The following is a 9,786-nucleotide window of genomic DNA, read 5'->3' as shown; positions in this document are numbered from 1 at the left end:
AGCGGCGGACGAAGGGGCGGCCTCATCGTCAGACTCCTCCAGAAAGCCGAGATCAAGGTCGGGATATCTGCTGGCCACCCTCTCTCGGCAGAGCTCGAACCCTTTGGTGAACGCCTCCAGGCCGAACTGGACGTTCAGCTCCCTCATCTCCGCAGAGGTCTTGAACTCCTCCACCGCAAGGGTCCTGGCCTCCGAGACCAGAACCGGAGTTTGCTCGGCCAGATGGGCGACCTCGGCCTCCGCCTTCCTTGCCGACTCCTCCAAACTTCGCCTCTCCTCCTCCCGGACTCGCCTTTCCTCTTCCCGGTCTTGTCTCTCTCTCTCCAGAGCCTCCCGGAGGGCGGCCACCTCGGCCGTCTTCGCTTGAAGACGAGCGACCTCGTCTTGGCAGCGCTCCTCCGCCCGAAGAAGATCCCTTCTCATGCGGCCTGACGCCTCAACATAGGCGAAGAGCTGGTGCCCGATCTGCAAAGACAGATAGAGAATTACAACAAAGACCGAGCAACTGAGCAGGTAAAAATCCGCTTACCTCAATAAAGGACCCCAAGGTGTCCCAGGCCCGCTGCTCGGGATCGGCGCGGTCGATCCTCTCCACGACATCGGACAGGATGCAACCATCGAGCAGCCGGCGGATTAGGGCCTTATCGTTAAAGGGGTTCTCCGATCCCCCCTCGGAGCAGACGGACTCGTCTGCAGCGGCTCGGTGGCTACTCGGCCTGCGGGCCACCGATTTTCTCCTCCTCTCCGCGGCAGGCGCCTCCGCGGGGCGGACCTCCGGAATGGGGACCCCAGTCGGTGAGCTCCCTGAGGGAGCCCGGGGGGCCGCTGGCTCGGCATCCGAAGGAATGTCGATCGTCGGGGTCGCCTGGACGGGCGCGGCCAAGCTCGTCTCCTCCACCCTGGCCCTCTTCGCCGAGCCGGAAGTCGTCGCGCCCTTCCTTTTCTGGGCTCTCATGGCCTTGGCGAGCATCCGTGTGGCTTCGGCGTCTATTGCTAAAAAAAAAAAAAAAAAAAAAAGAAAAAAAGAAGAAAAAAAAAATGGGAAAAGAAAAGAAGAAGGAAAAAGCAGCACCAATCAGTCCAAAAAAAAAAAAAAAAAAGAAGAAGAAAAAAGAAGAGAAGAAGAAGAAAGAAAAAAGAGAAAGAGAAAAGAGGAAAAAGGAGAGAGAAAGGAAGAGAGGGAAGAAGAAGACAAGAAAAGGAAAGATGTATACTTGCTGGATCTTGAGGGCTCAGGCCGATGTTGAAGAGAAGCGGCTCCCTCAGTAGGTTTGGAAGGGAAGGAGCGGGGTAACTCAGGAGCTTCTGGGCGGCCCGAAGGTCGTCCTCTCCCAGGCCGGGAGCCCGGCGGACGGAATCCCTCAGAGACCCCCAGGGGGGCAGGCCCAATTCCAGGGTCGGGCAGTAAATGAAGAGAAATTTTCCCTTCCAGTTGTGAATCGAAGAAGGGGCGCCCTTCAGCAACCCCTTCTTGCCGAACTGGGGGGAGAAGTACCACCAATCCTTCGCTGAAGGATGGCGCTTGAAGGTGTAGAAATGTCTGAACAGGGAGAGGGAAGGCTGAACCTCGGCTATATGACAGAGAGAGAGAAATCCTATCAAAAACCTAAAGGAATTCAGGGCGACAGAGGCGAGAGAAATGTCTAAGAAACGAAAGAAGGCGGCAACAAAAGCAGGAAGCGGAAGCCGGAGTCCGGCACGGAATGCCTTCTGGTACAAACAAAAGCGACCAGGAGGGGGAGCGCTGGCCCGGTCAGAAGGGCCAGGAAGCTCCAGGTCGTACTCTGAAGGGACCCCGTACCGAGCCCTTATCAGGAGAAGTTCGTCCGGAGTCGACGAACAAGGAATAGCGCCCGGTGCGAAGACCGGGCGGGACCCTGCCCCAAACGCGGGATCGTCCGCAGAGATAGGGGCCTGGGGGTTTGAAGCAGAAGAACTCCCAGGGCTTACGGAGGCAGAAGAATCGGAAGACATTTTTCTTTGGGGGAGAACCTAAAGGGCCCTAGAAATGCAAGCCGAGAAAGGAGGGGGACGCCGGGAGTCAACTCAGGGGAGGACACGAAAGAAGAGGAAGGAGGAGAGGACCCTAAGCGGTAGGAAGGAGAAGGTGGGCACTAACCTATCTTGCTCTGGGGGCCCGGGGAGCGAGGAACGGAAGGCGCCTACGGCTCGAGAGGGCGTTCGCTAGAGCAGACTCTCGGGGAGATGACAGACGCCAGCAAGAAATCAAAACGGAGTGGGACGCCTGAAAGGGGGGAGGACGGGTTTAAATAGACCCTGGGATCCGGCGCCATAATGATCTCGAATCCCCCCAGGCCAGTCCGCATCCGACACGTGTCCCACTCCCCGTGGCAGAGGCTGAAGGCGGCTGGCGGTTGGCAGGGCCATAATTGCACCGTACCTAGGCCAGCGTACCTGTGGGGTATTCGAAGTGTCCCCTCGTACCGCCCCAACTCGAAAAGACTCCGGCACGCGCTCATTTAATACCAAAATATCTGGGAGCGGCGGGGCACGGGATTCGAAGGGACGATTCCGGCTGTACTTCTGTGTACTTCCTTCGTTTGAAATTCAAAACTCGGATGTAGGGGACTGGTGTTGGGTATAAAATACCCACAGCCGGAACCCACGGCGGAACCGCCATCAGCAAGTGCAGCTCCACCCGGACTCCTACGGGAGCCGGGCTCCACCGACGACATCAGCGCAGCTCCCTCCGGACTCCTACGGAAGCCGAACTTCGCCGCCAACATCAGAACAGCTCCACCCGGACTCCCACGGGAGCCGGGCTCCGCTCTCAGTATCAACTGCTGGTAAGCTCAATCCAGACTCCTATCAGAGCCGGACTTCACCCTTAACTTTGTTTGCAGCGCAGCTCCGCCCGGACTCCTACGGGAGCCGGGCTCCACCGACGACATCAGCGCAGCTCCCTCCGGACTCCTACGGGAGCCGGACTTCGCCGCCAACATCAGAACAGCTCCGCCCGGACTCCCACGGGAGCCGGGCTCCGCTCTCAGTATCAACTGCTGGTAAGCTCAATCCGGACTCCTATCAGAGCCGGACTTCACCCTTAACTTTGTTTGCAGCGCAGCTCCGCCCGGACTCCTACGGGAGCCGGGCTCCACCGACGGCATCAGCGAGTGCAGCTCCGCCCGGACTCCTACGGGAGCCAGGCTCCACCGCCATCAGCAAGTGCAGCTCCGCCCGGACTCCTACGGGAGCCGGGCTCCACCGACGACATCAGCGCAGCTCCCTCCGGACTCCTACGGGAGCCGGACTTCGCCGCCAACATCAGAACAGCTCCGCCCGGACTCCCACGGGAGCCAGGCTCCACTCTCAGTATCAACTGCTGGTAAGCTCAATCCGGACTCCTATCAGAGCCGGACTTCACCCTTAACTTTGTCAGCAGCTGCAGCTCCGCCCGGACTCCTACGGGAGCCGGGCTCGGCCCACGACCCCTACCGCCAGGAGGACCTCACCCGCGCCTCAACAGAAACTGGGCTCCGACCGTTACCGAGCTTCAATCGACAGATCCACGCCCCCTGACAGGCCCTCAAAATGGCCGCGACCCTGCTCCACCTCCTGTGGCGGACTCCACGCAGTATCATCATTCCCTGACAAGCCGCAGCAGCCATAGCCGCCCTGCTCCACTTCCTGTGGCAGACTCCGCACAGCTCCATTATCCCCCTGGCAGGCCACAGTAACGGCCACGAACCTGCTCCACCTCCTGCGACGGATACCACGCGATTCTCCTGACGACGGACGCTGCTCCACCCCTCATAACGAATTCCACGTGGCAAGTCGAGGTGATACCCACGTGTCTGCTCCATTATCTTTCGCAATCAATTCCCCTGACCATGGGCGGCCTACTACCAGGCGGTTACACACGTCGCCATCAGTCCGTTGCCTCCCCCGCCTATAAAAGGGGGGACTCAGATACGTTATTTTTTAAGCTCTTTTGCCTTATCTCAAAACTCTACTAAATTCTCCGTTCGGGCACTCCATTCTTGTTGAGGCAGAGAACTGACTTGAGCGTCGGAGGGTCTTGCCGGAGCAACCCCACCTCCGGTTTAGACTTCCCTTGCAGGTCCCGGGGCGACCGCGGCTTCCTCAGCTCCAGCTTCTCCGGCGCAGGTGGATTTTTGCACCAACAATACATATCTCAAATTCTTAACTTTTGAGAATATGTCATCATCTTATTAATTTTCTAGACGATTCATGGACACATACATAACATGAATAAAAATAATCTATCTAATATTATTAATAAATAATAAGATCAAATATAAAATTATATCCTAGAAAGAATAAATGTATCGATCTGATTGGCTTCTAGGACATACATCTAATAATCCTCTACTTTTACTAAAGTTAATCCACCATATACTTAAGTCCATCTTCTCAAGATGTGCTATGATTCTCAGCTGGCTAGGTGGTTTACTCAGTGGATCTCCCACATTATCCATGGGGTCTACTCTCTACACCTTGATACACTTCTCGAGATAGTCATGTATAATATGAAATCATTCCTCTATATGCTAGGACATCTGGTAAGACCTAGGCTTCTTAACTAAAGCTATGGTACCATTATTATCATAGTACAGTATTATGGCATCTAATAACATTACACCAAGTTCTGCAATGAAACTTTGAACCAAATGACCTCCTTAGCAACCTCAGAAATAATGATTTTTTTAGTTTTCATGGTGAAATATACAATGATCGATTATTTGAAACTCTTCTAATTCACCGAACCTCCATTTCTTAAGAAAATATACCTTGATGTAGACTCTCTACCATCAATATCAGATATAAAGTCTGAATCAGTAAATCTTATACCCTCAACTCTTATCCTCCTCCAAAGACCATAAATATTTCTTAAGTCCTTTTCAAGTACTTAAGAATATTCTTCATAGCTATCCAATGCTCTTAGTCTAGATTCGATCGATATCTACTCGTGACACTCATAGCGAGGGCTATATTATATCATATACATAGTATGGTATACATGAGACTTCCTATAGCCAAGCATAAGGAATCTAGCTCATATGCTAAATCTCTTTATCACTTCCTCTATGTATATTTTCTATGAGAGACCTATTATCCTTTTAGATCTATCTCTATAGATCTTTATTTTCAGAATATATGATGCTTCCCTTAGATCTTTTATAGAAAATTCTTTAGACAATCATATTTTAACTGAAATTAGCATAGAAACATCATTCTCAATTAGAAGGATGTCATCCATGTCCGATATGATGAACATGACAGCACTCCCATTGACCTTCTTATAACCACATGGTTCTTCCTTATTTTTGACAAAATCATATAATTTGATCACATCATTGAAACGAGTGTTTCAACTCCGAGATACTTACTTTAGTCCATTGTAGCCTACACATCCATCTACTAGATCTCATTATGGTATGCTGCAATAGCAAGCAGTGTTCGGATGATTTTGGCATAGCCACAGGTGAAAAAGTATCCTGATAGTCAATGTCTTCATATTGACTATAACCCTTCACCATGAGCCTTGTCTCATAGGTCTCTACCTATCCATCTGAACCAGTCTTTCTTTTGTAGATCCATTTGCATCCGATAGGTACTATACCCATTTTGGATCTACTAAGGTCTCGACTTTTGTTTGAATGCATCATGTTAACTTTTGACTTCATGGCATTCAATCACTTCTTAGAATCGATGTCTGACATCATCTCACAGTAGTTTTTGGGATCATCTTCATATTTTTTATCTTTTATGAGAAACATTTCTTCTATCCCCTCTATCAGAATATCTAAGTATTTTATAGTAAGATGGGAGATTCTACTAGATCTATGAGATGGAGGAGGTACTATATGTATTGGCTCAATATAAGTAGGTTCTATAGGTTTTATGACTCGTTGTTCTCTAGAGATTTTTTTTAGAGCTTAATTTTTCTCTCACTTCATCCATCCTGGATAAATTATTTCTCCAAGAATACAGTATACTGGCTCATAATCACATTGTAATCCTCTAGAAAGTAATAGTTGTTAGAAAATGGATAGGTTGCATGTATATATTTTAAAATAATTTTGAATGCAGCAGAAACGATTTAGGTTAAACCCTTTTAACCTCTCATATGATAAATCATATCTATAATCTAGCCATGCTCGGATCTATGACATGCATAATCTAAAAAAAAAATATAGATATTTGAGATCAGATCTCAATACCTTGTGTGGGTCAAAATACATCGCAGCTGATGATCTATAGATTTGAACTATTCCTTTAACTGTGCATGTGCCTGGCCTCCACAGGTATCCACGTGAGGACTTGTTTCAATAAGAGGTAGGTGATCTCTTCGAGGTGCTAGCTTTCTTGCAAAGATCTCCTATTTGATGGTTGATGTAGCTTCTTCGGATCTCACAGACACTCTATGAATGAAGAAGAATAGGAAAAGGAATAGAGAGGAAGGAGGCTAGGCACATGAAAATAATTTTCTCTCCACTTTTTCTTATTCTAGGCATCCAACTTTTAGACCCTTTTTATAGGAAGGGATATTAGGGTTTAGGAGGCGCCACACCTTCTTGCATGCCAAAAAGTGGGGCATGCAATATTTTGTCACCAAAATATGAGGTGTGGCATGAGAAAGAAATCAGATAAAATTCTTTCTCATGTCCACTTTTTCTCAACACACAAAGGGATGGGTTGGCACCACCACACTTTTCTATTATCTCAGATATATTTTCTTCTTGTCCTCTTATTAATTTGAATCAAATTCAAATTGGTTGTGAAAGAACCAGATCTAGGGTTTTAAGGTTAGATCTTGAAATTTTTTCAAGATCAGGCAGCGAAAGACTAAAATAAATCAAAATTTATCTTATAAAATTAAAAAATTTTTAGATCTAAGATTCTATTACATGATTATTACTGATATTAAATCAAAAATTAAAATATAAAGAGCAAGAATATATGTTGATCATATCAACATGTTTCTATGCTACATCTAATATATGTAAAATATAATATATCAGATCTATTACCTTGCAAGTTAGACATTCTAACTTTGATGATCCAGATTTGAGGATGATGTTGTGAGCCACACACACATCGACCTCTAGAAGTCATCCACACGAGCCCACGAATTACGATCAGAAGTTCTGATCCAGAAAATCAGCACAGTATGCTAGTACTGTGCTGATCCTTCTTCGATGGTCGATCAGATGCCTCCTTCTTGATTTGGACTCTTCCAAAGATGAGAAGTAGGAGAAGGAGTTTTAGATGTGAGACACTCTTAGAAAACTCACAGATGAAGGAAGGGAAGAGGTGAAATCAGCAACCCTAGAAGAAGACCCTCTTCTTCTTCTCTTTGCTCTAACCCAGACATATAGTTTTGTGTCTATTATATCTCCATGCTGCTACACTCTTTCTCTCTAATTTTCACATGCCCCAAAGGTCTCTCAATCTTTATAATCTACAAAAATTTCAAAAAAAATCATCTTAAATAATGAGATATGAAGAATTCTTGTCTAGATCAAATATCTAGTCAAGAAAAATCTAAATAGGACAAGACAAGGTGTGCCCAACTCTTGGGCACCCCTTCCTTTTTTTTCTACCATGGATGACTAGCAAAGGGAACACAATATGTGCCATAAAAGCTACAAAAATCTTAGAAAAAATATGGATAAAATCAATGCCATAAGGAAAGAGTTTTGGTTTCCTAAAATTCTATCTCATAGAATTTGAAATCCAAACTAATTCCTACTTTGACTTGGTCTACAACCACATTACATGTAAGAGAGAAAGAGAGGAAAGCTTTGGGCATATGTGAAGGCCTGAGAAAGAAGATTTTATCATACAAAATAAGAGAGAGTGGGTGTGGGGGGCTAAGGTGGCGCAAGGTGGAATCCTAGTCTTATTAGGATTCAATCTATGACTTGTTCAAATTTGATTTCTCAAACCAAATCAAACCAAAACTAAATTAATCTAATTAAAATAAGTCTTAACCTAATTAAGAATCTAATTTAATCAGATTAATTTAGATTTAAATCTGATTTAATTTTTTAATTGAATTAGAAATTAGGTTGACCCAAGTCCTAATTGAACTAGGATTAGTTTTTTCTTGCATTTGGCTTATCCAATAAACCAATTGGACTTGATCCAATCAAGCCTAAACCAAATCTAATTAAATTATATTTAATTAAACTTAATCTCAGCCCATTGGCTTAATCAAATTAAGCCAATTAGCAATCGAATTACTAATCGATCCTCCTGCAACACTTGCACTAGGTTAAATATCAATCGTATTGATCATTTAACCCTAGAATAATTCTTAATCATTGATCAATCATCCGATCAGATCATGAACTCTAATGTGTATGATCTCATAGGTCCGAACCTAAGCTGATAGCATAGAAATAAATTTTTGTATCAATCGAAGTGACCATCTAGCAATGGTACCCGACGGTCGGATAGGTTGAATGTGTAGAACAACATCCTTAGAACCCATGCGGATATAGTTTCCATATAATTCATCTCCTTGATCAAAATGCTCATAGAATACCTCAAAGTTTAACTGTCAACTCTGATTAGGTGTCCACATTGTATTTCAAAATATCAAATCCATCTGATGGATTACCCTGGTCAAGGTTTTGCTAAATTAAAATACAGCGACTCATTCTTCTCCAACTCTTGGAGTGGTCAATCCCATCTTGATCACACTCTGACTTTGCAAGTATTTGATTGTACCCAAAAGTCTTCAGTCACTGAATTAAAAATTTAGTTAGTCCAGTATCAAAGCACAGTGAGTTGCTTGCAAGTCACTGAGGCGATCTCAGATTTAAGGGACACTTATACCTATATCCCATCAGAGACATTCTCGACAACAAAATACTTTGGAGTTGGTCACGTTCAATGATGATGTACCCTTATATTTCACCTGTATGCCATACCAGTATCTCCACACTCCTTGGTTAAGAGGACAACCAACCCATATGGCCTACAGCGACCTATGCTTGATAGAAGCTGTCGTTCTTATTAACAGCCTATCATTTGGTCGTGAACAGTTTTAAGGACTAATCGATAAATCCTCTCTTTATCGAACCTAAATAGTCCTAAGGACTTCATTACAACAACAGAGTTCATTAGAAGATGAAAACTTATGATAAAAATACCAAAAATATATTTTATTTATTAATAAATCAATTACAAGACAAGGTTGCTCAATCGTCAACAGGTTGACGATTGACTTTTGGGACATATTTTCTAACAGGTAGAAGGGATAAGATGATGAGTCATCACACTATGCCGCTTACCCTTTTCTTACACCCTCTTTTTCATGCAAAATACCTCATGCCAATCAATATTAGCATGTAATATCTAGGTGTGTATTCTAGGGCGTGCATGCATAAGGGAGAGAGTCCCAGTGAGTTAGGACTCTGGGTATTCCAATTTGGTTCAATCCAAATCTGATTTGGTTGGACTCAAAGAGAGGAGAGAACCTAATCCAATTAGAAATCCAATCTCCTCAATTAAATCCTAATCTAATTAAAAATTAATTGAATCCAAATTTTGATCAAATCAAGAATTAGTCTTCCTTGCAATTAGGCTTGATCCAAGCAAATCCAATCTAAGTCAAACTGAATCCAATTCAATTAGACATGATTCGAACCTCATTGCTCAATCAAATTAAGCCAATTAGCAATCTAATTGCTAATTAATTTTTTTATAATTCATTAATACTTAGCGAATTACATAATTACAACTTTTTCTTAAGGTTAATCATCAATCACATTAATGATTATACACTTCAAT

The sequence above is a fragment of the Elaeis guineensis genome, chromosome 9, assembly GCF_000442705.2.
Source record: "Elaeis guineensis isolate ETL-2024a chromosome 9, EG11, whole genome shotgun sequence".
NCBI lineage: Eukaryota > Viridiplantae > Streptophyta > Magnoliopsida > Arecales > Arecaceae > Elaeis > Elaeis guineensis.
Note: the sequence above shows the minus strand (reverse complement) of the source record.